This window comes from Tenrec ecaudatus, chromosome 2, assembly GCF_050624435.1.
Source record: "Tenrec ecaudatus isolate mTenEca1 chromosome 2, mTenEca1.hap1, whole genome shotgun sequence".
Classification (NCBI taxonomy): Eukaryota; Metazoa; Chordata; class Mammalia; order Afrosoricida; family Tenrecidae; genus Tenrec; species Tenrec ecaudatus.
In genome coordinates, this window is record NC_134531.1 from 168352579 (window position 1) to 168364732 (window position 12154).

The following is a 12154-nucleotide window of genomic DNA, read 5'->3' on the forward strand; positions in this document are numbered from 1 at the left end:
AACAAATTTCCCACAAAGGCATGACCTACAAAGAAAATCATTACTTTTGTACACACAAACACACAAATGCATACACACACACATACATTTAAATTCAAAGAATAGTCCTTATCTTGAAGGAATGTTTAGCATGGCAGAAGGATACAGTTTGTACACAAAAAAGATACTTTAAAGTTAGAGGCAGTTTACTTAGAAACCCAACTCACACCATCTTAATGCAAAATGGGAAAAGACTAGCTCATACGCTATGACTGGCCTTGCTTGGGTTATGTGAGATCCTTGAGCCCTTTAGACTAGCCAGGGTATGGCAGCTGCTGTGTACATGTACTTTGTTGACTGTGCAAAGGCATTCGACTCTGTGGGTCATGACAAACTGTGGATAGCATTGAGAACAATGGGAATTCCAGAACACTTCATCATGATCATCAAAAACCTGGTCATTGTCTAAGAGGCAGTCATTTGAATAGAACAAAGGGACATTACGTGGTGTAAAATCAAGAAAGGGATGTACCAAGGTTGTATCTTTTCACCATATTTATTCAATCTGTATGTTGAGCAAATAATCTGAGAAGATGTATCCTGAAGAAGAACATGGCATCACGGTTGGAGGAAGACTAGTTAAAAACTTGGGGCATACGGATGACACAGACTTGCTTATTTAAAATGAGGAAGACTTGGAGCACTTCCTGATGAAGATCAAGGACCAGAGTCTACATTATGGATTCCAACTTGCTATAAAGAAGACCCAAACCCTCACATCTGGACCAATAGGTAACACCATGATAAATGGAGAAAGATTGTTTGAAGTCGTCAAAGAATCTGTCTTGCTTGGATCCACCGCCAATGCTCATGGAAGCAGCAGTCAAGAGATCAAATGGCACATTGCCTTTGATCTTCTGTACAAGACAAGTCTTTTGCGTAAGACCCTTCTAAAGTATTGAAGGGCAATGGTAGCACTTGGAGGACTGAGGTACGTTTGACCCACACCATGGTATTTCCAATCATTTCACATGCATGTGAAAGACAGTGAAGAAGGAAAAGTGAAGGAGAATTCATGCATTTGAACTATGGTGCTGGTGAAGAATAGTGAAAATAGCATAGGCGGCCAGATGAACAAACAAATCTGTTTTGGAAGAAGTACAACGAGAATGTTCCTTAGAAATGACTATGTGAGGGGAAAATGGGGAACTGATACCAAGGGCTCAAGTAGAAAGTAAATGTTTAGAAAATGATGATGGCAACTTATATACAAATGTGTTTGATACAATTGATGGGTGAACTGTTGTAAGAGCTGCAAGCGCCCCAATGATATGATCTTAAAAGAAAGAAGGAAAAAGAAATGACTGCAGAGATATTCAACTATGTGGATCACTAAATAAAAAATACAAAAACCTGTGGCTAGCATTAAGAAGAAGGGGAATTCCAAAATACTTCATCGTGCTCATCAGAATCTGGGCATGGAGCAGGAGGCCATCTTCTCATAAACTTTGGGAATGTTATCACAAGGGGTAACATTTCTTGGTAGAGGGTCAGTGATAAAATGGAAGACCGTCAACGGCATGGATTGAAATCTTTGCTGCAACCAGGGACTCCAAGTGACCAATGCTTGTGAGGATGGCACAGGACAGGCGGAGCATGGTTCCTTCTGTTGTTGTTGGGGTCACAATGAGTTGAAACAGACTTGGAGGCACCTAACGACATGGGCTCTGGGCCAGGACTATGAGGCATCATTAGCACTACCTGGCAGGAGCACAGAGAGTAGAAAGTCTTCTTGAAGCAAAAAGGGTGTCATGATTGGAAGGGAAATGAGAAAGGACTTTATCTGGAAACCACCCTCCAAAGGATAGACTTCAGAGCTAGCTCCGAGAAGGATGTGCTTAGTGCTGTGGGAGGCCAAGCTTGAAGCAGTCAGTTTTGCCCGAGGGAGTGTTGGATCAAGGCTGCAAATGAGGAAGGCTGAATGAGGAATCGGCACTCAAACAGAAGGTTACAAAGTGAGGTCATGTTTCCAAGGAACTGGGGTCAGGAGAGCATTTGAGGGAGGGGGGAGGGAGTGGTGACCAAATGGGAAGGAATCAAAGAAATAGCCAGAAAGCAGATCAGAAGTGGCCTCTGTTAGCCTAAGGTGCTGTGTGGTCATCTGGAATGTGGTGGGGAGGCATGGAAGGACTGAAAGACAGTACAGGTAGGCTTTGCCTGCCTTTGCTTTCTCAACAGAGTGCCTGACAAACGCTAGTGAAGCAATGGTAGTAATAAAGGTTGCTGTTTGCTACCCCAGACTCCAAGGACGCTGCAGTGACTGTGAGGAGAACAGGTCTAAGGACTCTTTCACAATAGCCAGGAACACACACACAAACACACAGCCATTGAGTCAATCCCAGCTTCTAGTGGCCCCACAGAAGAGCCACCCACCACCCAGTGTTTTCACATGGTTCTGAGAAAGAGCCTCAGTGAGAAACCCATTTTACCGAAATGCAACTGAAAACAATGTTTCATCAAACCATACTTACCCTATTGTATTGTGATGTGCTATGATAATGCTCTACTCAACTATAGTTCTTAAATGCTCACTTTAACCTGTGACATTGATCTTATGCCCCTCTAATTGATCATAACGAACAGCCCGACTGCCAATCTGTGATGATAGGGACGATGAGGTTTTGCTTTTATTATGATAACCTCTCGTACAACATTTTCTATCTCGTATGACATTTTTTCCGTGTTGAGCTCCCCACAGTACTGATGAACAGATAAACAAATCCAAAAAGCCTTGCAAGCTGCAACGTGCTAAACAAAGTCAAAGAATTGCTGTTAGCAACCAATCAGAGCTGCATCTGTGTTCTGTATGTTAGACAAGAGCCGTTTCAGAGTGGTGCCGATGGTTACATGCAAGACTTCACATCAAAAGGTGGGCAGTGCAAACCCACTCATTGGAATTTCAGAAGAAATCTCTGACAATCTGCTTCTGACAGGGCACAGTCTTAAAACCCCCAATAAGAGTGGTTATACTCGTTCACGTATGACAACTGGAATGAGCGAAGTCCTGAATGGGAGCTGAATGGCCAGAGCAGGCTGTGGGAGGTGAGCTGAGAGTAGAGGAGGCAGGGAATTTAATGTGTGCAGTGGGCGGCGCCCTGAATATTGTGTCTCAATGATTCAGATTACTTCCAGCGCCGAAGTCCTGCTTCATAGCCCACATCCTCCGATACCAACCGTGAGCGATTTCAATAAGATGAGGGGACCGTCTCAAAGAGAGTGGAGTAGTGGACCAAATCAAACTACCCAAACTCACTGCCATCAAACCACTTCTGACTCACAGCAACCTGACAAGGACAAGGTAGAACAACTCATTAGGTTTCCCGAAACTGTAAATCTTTATGTGCGTGAGCACACACTCACCTTTCATCCATCGAACAGCTGATAGGCTTAAACTACCGACCTCGTAACTAGCAGCCCAACACTTCCTCCACAGCACTACCATATGCTCCTGGTAAATGGACGAGCTAGTCTTTGGCCCTGGGTGGAGACATGGATTTAAAATTAGAAATAGTAACAGCCACGGGCACACAGATAAAGAGCCAGTTCTGTAGATCTCCTGGAAGTGCATCTGGCTCAGGGAGGGTCTCCTGGGACCTCTTAAGCTCATCATTTCCTCCCTGCCTCTGGAAGCTTCATTGATCAGTATCAGCAGCAAAACCCTGCCCAGGCAGTCTCTGAAACCAAAGTTCTCTAAGTAAAAAGCCATGCCAAGGAAACAAGTTAAAAGGAGCAGTTTGCCTTGAAATTAGCAATAGTAACTGGATCTGAGCAATGACTTCCTCCCAATGTCAATACGCCTGCTCGGTTTAAGGATTAAGATCCCGTTTGAAGAAGGCTTGTCAGAGCAAATAATGATTTCCTGCCTTTTTTAAAGAGCCAGAAATCTTCATGATGGACAAAGTCATCCCTAAAAATGGGTAGTGGACGATTGCACTAGGGTTGGATAGTTACAGATAACTGTAGAGAAATTTCCAACAATTTGATAAGCAAATCGAGAATTAAAGCCACGTTCTGAAGAGGGAGTGGGGCTCAAGGTTAAAGGACATTGAGGCCAGGAAAGCCAGCCTCTTCCCTGCAGTCTTTCAATGATCACTTCAGGCAGCTCAGCAGCATGCTTTCCTGAGCCTGTCATTCCTCCGCGGTAACATTTCCAAGTTGCTCTTTCAAATAGAAAAACAAAATATGGAAAAGAATTGAGCACAGTGCCTGATCCATCTTAAGTGGAAAATCATAAGTAGTAGTGGTGGTGGTGAGCCTTATTACTATTTTATTCTGGTATAAGGAAATACAAAATCAAGCTCATGTGCACAACCCAGTTGACAGTAGGAGCTGGATTGTAATATAATCTCACAGGACCAAACAGTATTTGAGAATGACTTTGCACATTCCTAGCTCCTGGCTTTTTATTCAAGTCGTTCCACCTGACACATCTTCACACTCTTAAACTCAGAAAGACTTAGTTTCAAGTGCTATCATTCTACCAAGCTCTCCTTGGTCACTCAATTCATATGCAAACGTTCCTGCAAGTCCTGCCTGTTTTCCCACATACTTGGGTTGTATGAGATATCCTTTGTAGCCTTTCAGTAAACACTGCTTTTGAGTTTATCTGAGTGGGGTTCTGCTTCATACAATCAAAGGGTTTTGACGCAAACACTGCTGATGAGTCTGGCCTTAAACATCGTGGGTCTGTGGGTGTCGGGAACACCAGGGGGAAGCAAAGCCAGCCAGCCAGAGTAGGTGGGCTGATCATGAGATGAGCAATCTGCCGAGGGAAAGGGATGTTGGAGGGAAAAAAAGAAGAAGTGACTAAAGAAGAATTTGAGTAAATTCTTGACCATTAATGAAATCACACTCCCACCGAACACTGACTGTGTGCTGCTGGGTGTGAAGTCCTGGAAAAGAATTCAAAGATGAGCACAGTCCAATGTCTGCCCATCAGGAAATTAGAATTCTGCCTAAAACCGCAACTGAGCATGTGTTATGTGCAAGGGCAACTACTTTGCTGTTCTCTCTCAGGAGCCATATAGCTTGACATGGAAGATTAAAATGAGATACGAGGGGTTCAAGAAGTTTGTGGGAAAATTCCATTGTCTTGGAAAGCATTTTTCCCTATGAACTTTTAAAAGTCCTTTGTGTTTTAAAATGCTTTTCAAATGGAAGATGGCTTTATAAATATATTTGATGTTAGTATTAAGAATAGAAATAACAGAAGTCTATAGTTATATAAGACCTACTGTGTGCCAATCTCACAACAGAATCTCTTAAATATATTTATTCCTTGGAGGGGGGTACCCTAAAAGTAAAGATCATTATCTGTTCTACAGGTAAATAAATGGAGTCTCCTCCAGGATAATTTTTGACTAAGACCATGAAGCTTGGCCAAGTGAGTTCCTGAACTAGAAATAAGCACTCACATATATGGGCAGCTGATATTGTACACAGGGACCTATATAATTTAATGAGAAAAATATTTTGATACACAAAATTGCAACAATTGAATATCTATAGGAAAACAAATTCCAGCATCATTCCTCAAAGAAATGGAAAAATGGATTGCTAACTTCATATGGAAAGAGAAGAAGTCTAGGATTGGCAAAGAACACCTCAAGAAGAAAAACAAAGTAGGTGGTCTTGCACTACCCGATCTCAAAACCTGCTACACAGCCACAGTTGTCAAACAGCCTGGTCCTGGCGTAATGATAGGTACTCGGACCAGTGGATCAGGACAGAAAACCAGAAATAAAAACATCTGTATACAGACAACTGTTTTTTTTGACAAAGGTCCAAAATGCATTAATTGAGAAGCAGATGCCCTCTTCAATAAATGGTGCTGGAAAAATTGAATATCCACCTGCAGAAAAAGGAAACAAGACCCATATCTCACTCTCTGCACAAAAACAAACTCAAGGTGGAACAAAGACGTCAATGTAAAACCCAAAGCTATCAGGATCAGCAGTGAGAAAACAGGGACAAAGCTAGGAGCCCTCGTGCAGGGAATACATGGGCTCTCAGAAAGAACAAAGGAAACACTCCATGGAAGATAAACTAGATAAATGGAATCTGCTAAAAAGGAAACACTGTATACATCAAAAGACTTTGTTAAAAGAGTAAAAAGAGAGCCCACCTACTGGGAAAAGATATTTAGTTATGACATAACAGACAAAGAACTAATTACTAAAATCTACAGAGTTTTACAAGCCTACAATAGGAGAAACAAAAAACTAACAGCCCTCTGAGAAGGTGGGCAAAAGACCTGAACAGACAGTTCACAATGGATGACACTCGAGTGACTAATAAACACAGGAGGAAATGTTCCCAGTCATTAACCACCCAGGAAATGTAAATCAAAACAACCACGAAATACCATCCAATGCCCATCACTGTAGCCCAATTAAAGAAAAAGAAAAAGAAATGTTGGAGAGGGTGTGGTGAGGTAGGAACTCTTATCCATTGCTGGTGGACTGGTCAATCTGTACAGCCACAACAGAGGTGATATGGCGATACGTAAAACAGATGGCAGTTGAACTGGCAAAACCAATGCGGGTGTATACCCAAAAGAAATAAGTAACAGATCACAAACGATGTTTGTTCCCCCATGTTCATCACAACACAGTTCACAATGGCTGGAAGCAGTCTAATTCCCATCAGTGGAAGAGTGGATAAAAAATCTGTGGCACACACACAATGGAACACTACACGTCAGTAAAGAACAGCAATGAAACCCCTCAAGTCACGGAAGGATCTGGTAGACATTGTGCTGAATGGAGCCAGCCTAGCACAGAAGTACAAATGCTATAGGAGTGCACTGGGCAGGGACAAGTAGCAGAATGGACACAAGCTCAAGCTTGCAAGCCATTTAGTCTTCTAGCTGAGGACCAAGCAACCTGGTAAAGAGCTGGACAGTGCCAATGAACCACCCATCAACTGCTCCAGGTAAGTATAGTGTGCGACACTTGACTGGAGGGCACCTCAGGACAGCTTCCATCAAATGGATGGGGGAGGAGGGATGCTGCTTGCTGAGGGGTAGCCATGTGGATCTGGGGTGAGGTTCCCCAGAGAGAGAGGGGCCCTGTCAGAGAGATGAGGTCTACTGAGGGGAGAGGGAACGGTTAAGTTTGGGGCAACACAGATGCATGTCTGTTGAGGGGAGGGGAGGGGAGGGGGACTCACCTTCAGGTGGAGGGGGGCAAGAGACTGAGGATGCTTTGGGGAACATTAGGTTGAGAGGGTCTTTAGTGGCATGCAGCAGGTAGGCAGTATTGACCTAGGGCATCTGGGCGTATCCCAGAAACCCAGGGGCCATGGAATGCTGGGACACTGAATCCTGGATCTTCAGGATGCATGGCATGCTGCAGAGTCTGCATTGCTGAGACCCATAGGGGAACTCCACTGGGTGCACTAGACTGTACCTCAGATACACTTGCAACCTGAGGACTTGGGCCAGAAAATGCATGGTGTCTGAGGAAGCAGAAGACAGCTTTACCAAGGTCTTGCTACATCGATGCCCTTGTATGCTGTATTAAGATACGTATTATTCTGGAAATTCTGTGATGGTCATTTTGTTATATTGTGCTTATGCTTGTTCATATGAGGGTGTATCTCAGAGGTGCATTGCCTCTAGGGTCACCCTCTTGCAACTGTGTTATTTGTTTCTGTTTTTCAATACATGAAACCCAGGGACATTGACCCTCTAGAGAGAGCAAATATAACAAGGGTTTCAGAGGAAGGGGGAGACATCGAGGGATGGAGAAATGATGTCAGAAGTCTATGAAGGAAAAGCATCCTTGGAGAATGATTAATAGTATCTGAGATCTTAAAGGCTTGTCTTCAAACAAGCAGCCATTTACTAAGTGGGTTGTCAACTAAATCCACATGGAAGAAGCCCACTATCATCAGTCACTGAAGGATTGGAATTCCTATAACCCGAAGAATCCAGTGTGCAAACGGCGATGGATGACAGTGGGAGCCCAAGATTCATTTGGAGAACTACTCAGGAAACAAACTTCTGGAGCACTCCACCTGTATAAAACTTAGAAGGGAAGAACCTGATCACTAAACAGAGTGCTTGGGAGAAAGGAATGTAGAAGATCAAAGACATAAATCTGACCTGAACAGTTAAAACTTTGTCAGTAGTTCTGCCCTATGATGCGAGCTGGACCTGATGTGGTTTCCAAATTTTTCTATATTTTTGGTTTGTATTGTTTTCTTTGATTTTTGTTTGTTCATATTAGAGTGTATCTCACAGGTATGGATGGCAATGGAGGTCACCCTCTTGAAGCTATGTTATGTGCTTTCCCATTTATTCGTACATGAAACCCAGGATCAATGAGCCTAGAGGGACAGCAAGTAGAATAAGGGGTTTAGGGGCAGGGAGCACAGTGGTGGAGGTGGGGTAAAAGGGAGATGGTGTCAAGGAGTCCAGGAAGAAAAATAATGTTTGGAAACTGATTGTGGTAGCAATTGTACATGCTCCTTGACATGGTTAACATTTGGAATTATATGATATATATATTAAATCCCAAATAATAATAAATTTTAATTAATTAATTAACCCCCCCAAGAAAAATAAATTTAAAATACACAAAAGATTAAGTTTAAATAGATTGTAGAGATTAAAGTACAAAACTTCTAGGAAAAAAATATGGGCATCCTTGGTGTAGTCTAGTGGTTCTCAACCTTCCTAATGCCGTGACCCTTTAACACAGTTCCTCATGTTGTGGTGACTCCCCCCCTCCCCAAAGCATAAAATTATTTTTGTTGCTACTTCAGAACTGTAATTTTGCTACTTTGATGAATTGGGCGACCCCTGTGAAAGGTTGTTCAACCCCCAAAGGGGTCACGACGCACAGGTTGAGAACCACTAGTGTAGGCAAAGATATGATGAAGAATGTACATTAAAATATAAACTGTAAGAGAAAAGTTGATAAAAATTTGGCCTCAGCTGATACCAAGGGCTCATGTAGAAAGCAAATGTTTTGAGAATGATGATGGCAACAAATGTAAAAAAGTGCTTGACACAATGGATGGATGGATGGATGGATGGATGGATGGATGGATGGATGGATGGATGGATTGTGATAAGAGTTGTATGAGCCACCAATAAAATGATTTTAAAAAAAGACAAAGAAACTTCACAGTGTCGAAAGAGTCACTACATCAGAAATATATTGTTGTTGTTCGATACCATAAAGTCTATTTGAACTCACAGCAACTCTGTGTACAATAGAACAAAGCACTGCCTAGTCCTGTACTATTCTCACAATTGTTGCTATATGTGAACGTAATCGTTGCAGCTACTATGTCAATTCATCGCTTCAGAGTCTAAAAGTTAAACAACATACTTCTTTGAACAACAACAACTACAAAAAACTGGTCTCATCAAAGTGTGGTGAAGAAAGCAGATGGTGCCTGGCTATAAAAAAGAATAGCATCTGGGGTCTTAAAAGCTTGTCCTAAAACAAGTAGCCATCTATATGCGGCACCAGGTAAATCCACCTGAAGAAACACAGCAGTCTATGTGATACAAGGATTATAAGTAATAAAATCCAAATACAAAGAAGGACATGATATCAGAGCTTAAATTGAGAACACCCAGTTTGCAGAAGGCCATGGATGCCAGTAAAAGCCCTGAACCCACTGTCCTGGTTTCAGCCTCCAGTGAACCCGCTGGCCCTTAATTAAGAGACGTGACTCTCCTTGCTATCAGCCAGAGAGCACTGCAACCCGGATGAAGGCAGATGGAGTTAGGTTACAAAGTAATGCCTTATCATTTCATCTCCTTTGTAACCCATTTAGAATTTGTTCTAGTTTGTAATATTTCCTGTTGCTTTCCACTGGTTTATTTTGTTATTGTTGTTGGGGTTTTGGGTTTTTGGGTATGTTTTCCAGTATATGAGACCCCCCACATAGGCAACTCTATAGAGACACTAACTGGATTAATAGTTTATTGGGCATAAGGGAGAGGAGGTTGGAGGGACAATGGGGAGTTAATAACAATAAGTACAAGAAGAAAGAAAATGCTCTAGAATTGATTGTAGTGATGATTATATAATTCTCTTTAATATAACTGAACTATTGAAGTAAATGATATGTGAACTATATGTCAATAAAACTATTAAAAATTCAGCACATCAAAATAAAAAATTACTTTAAAAGTTATTCCTAAGACACTGAAAATGCAAGCCAGGGTCTAGAACAGCGGTTCTCCACCCAAAGGGGTGGCCACCCACAGGTTGAGAACCACTGGTCTGGAAGAAAACAGTTGCAACACAAATATCAGAGTTGTTGCCAGAAAAAACTCTCTTGAGATGTACTAGGAGGACAGCGACCCATTAAAAACGGACCAGACATTTGATCACACTGTCCCAAGAAGATGGCATAGCACTCACCAATGAGCACATTAAAATGCACAACACGATCACTTAGCAAGAGATGCAAATGAGAACCACAACAAGACATCACTTTCCATCACTGAGAATGACTAAACTCGAGAAGACTGACAATACCGAATGTTGTGAAGGTGTGAACCACACAGAACCTGCAGACATCCCCCTTTGGCAGTTGCTTTTGAAGTGAAACATACATTTCTCCTATGATCCAGCAATTTGACGCATAGAAGTATGAATATATGTACCCCCAAATAGATGTGCACCTGAATCTTCATAGCAATTTTATTCATAATAACAAACTTAGCAGCAACTCACATGGTTGGACGGATTGTACTACATTCAAACAATAGTAGCTAGCAGAGCAAAAGAGATCAGAAACAAGATACCATCTACTCTATGACTTTAAGGTGAACAAGGCATTTCCATTGCCAAGTGAACACCCGAGCTTGCTTTACAGTCCTCTTGGCTTTGACGCTGTGCTAAAGCAAGGCCTGTTCTTTTTCTCTGCGTAGAAAGGTGCATTCATCCTTTTGAATGCATTTAAGAGGCCAGCACCTTAAAAAAATAAGAACAGAAATATAAAACAGAATTTCTAGGAGTTGAATGTTGTCAGAGGACAGGATAGTGAGAGTGGATTGGCTGGAAGGGGCAGGAGAGAACTTTCTAGAGTGATAGAAATATTTTAAATCTTGCTTATGTGATGGGTATGTGAGCACCCCCTTTTGCCAAAATGTGTTGAACTGTATGTGCACTGAAAGCAGGTGGTTACTATAAGTATCTCAAATGTTTATGCTTAAAAGGAAGCTTTGGAACTTGGGACACTGAAATGTAAAAAGAGTCGATTTGCCACAGAAGCACGGAAGCCTGAATGAGGAAAGATAGATGCCACAGGGGATCACCAAGCAATGCTGGGAAGGGCTCCAGAGAAGCAGAGTCAAGGACAAGGGTGCTGTTTCATGACAGCAAAATGGGGCCTGTGGCTGACAACATTGCAATGGTGGTCTTGTGGACAAGGTCCCTAAGATTCATCTTTTCCAAAACTTAACCCTAGCTTCCTGTAAATCACGTTACCCAATGAGATTCAGACACTATATCAATAGTAAATGTTTAGGTCAATTAGAAATTAGTTTATTTTACTTCTGGGTTTTCTCATAAAAAGCCAGTCACTGCTGGTCCTTTACAGATTGCCTTTTGGCTTCAGGTTTGATGCTACCAACTCATGACTTAATCGCATCTCACACATTGATCTTATGCTCAACTCTTGCTTCCCAGAGAGCTCTGGAATTTGGGCTCCTGGCACCCTAAATTGTGAGAGAATAAAATACAAACTCTCTTTATTGAAGCCACCTAGGGTGGTATTTCTGTTATATTTCATTTAAAAACCAGGACACAATTGATGGATGTATATGTATAGATTGTGATAAGAGTTGTATGAGCCCCTAATAAAATATTTTTTTTAATTTTAAAAAAACTAGGACAACAATCCTATGGAGAAGGGAGCCCATTCCCCACCCCCTACCTCCCCACCCACCTCCCCTCAACACACACACACACACACACACACACACACACACACACACACACACACCTAAAACCTAGACCTGATCATCAGACTAGGTTCTGATTTCGCCAGAAAAAAGTTCTTGGCCTCTCTCCTCCACCTGCCTCACATGCCAGGCCTCACTCCCTGGGAGTTCAGCCCCTCTCCGCTGTTCTCTCTCAGCTGC

General features: G+C 42.2%; 1 non-coding gene across 1 annotated transcript; it reads left to right on the forward strand.

Annotated features, from left to right (window-relative positions):
* The first annotated feature begins 10852 nt into the window (after nucleotides 1–10852).
* On the forward strand, nucleotides 10853–10986 carry LOC142441564 (small nucleolar RNA SNORA22). The gene has a single exon (XR_012782933.1). It is a non-coding gene; the product is annotated as a small nucleolar RNA SNORA22 (small nucleolar RNA).
* Nucleotides 10987–12154: the final 1168 nt, after the last annotated feature.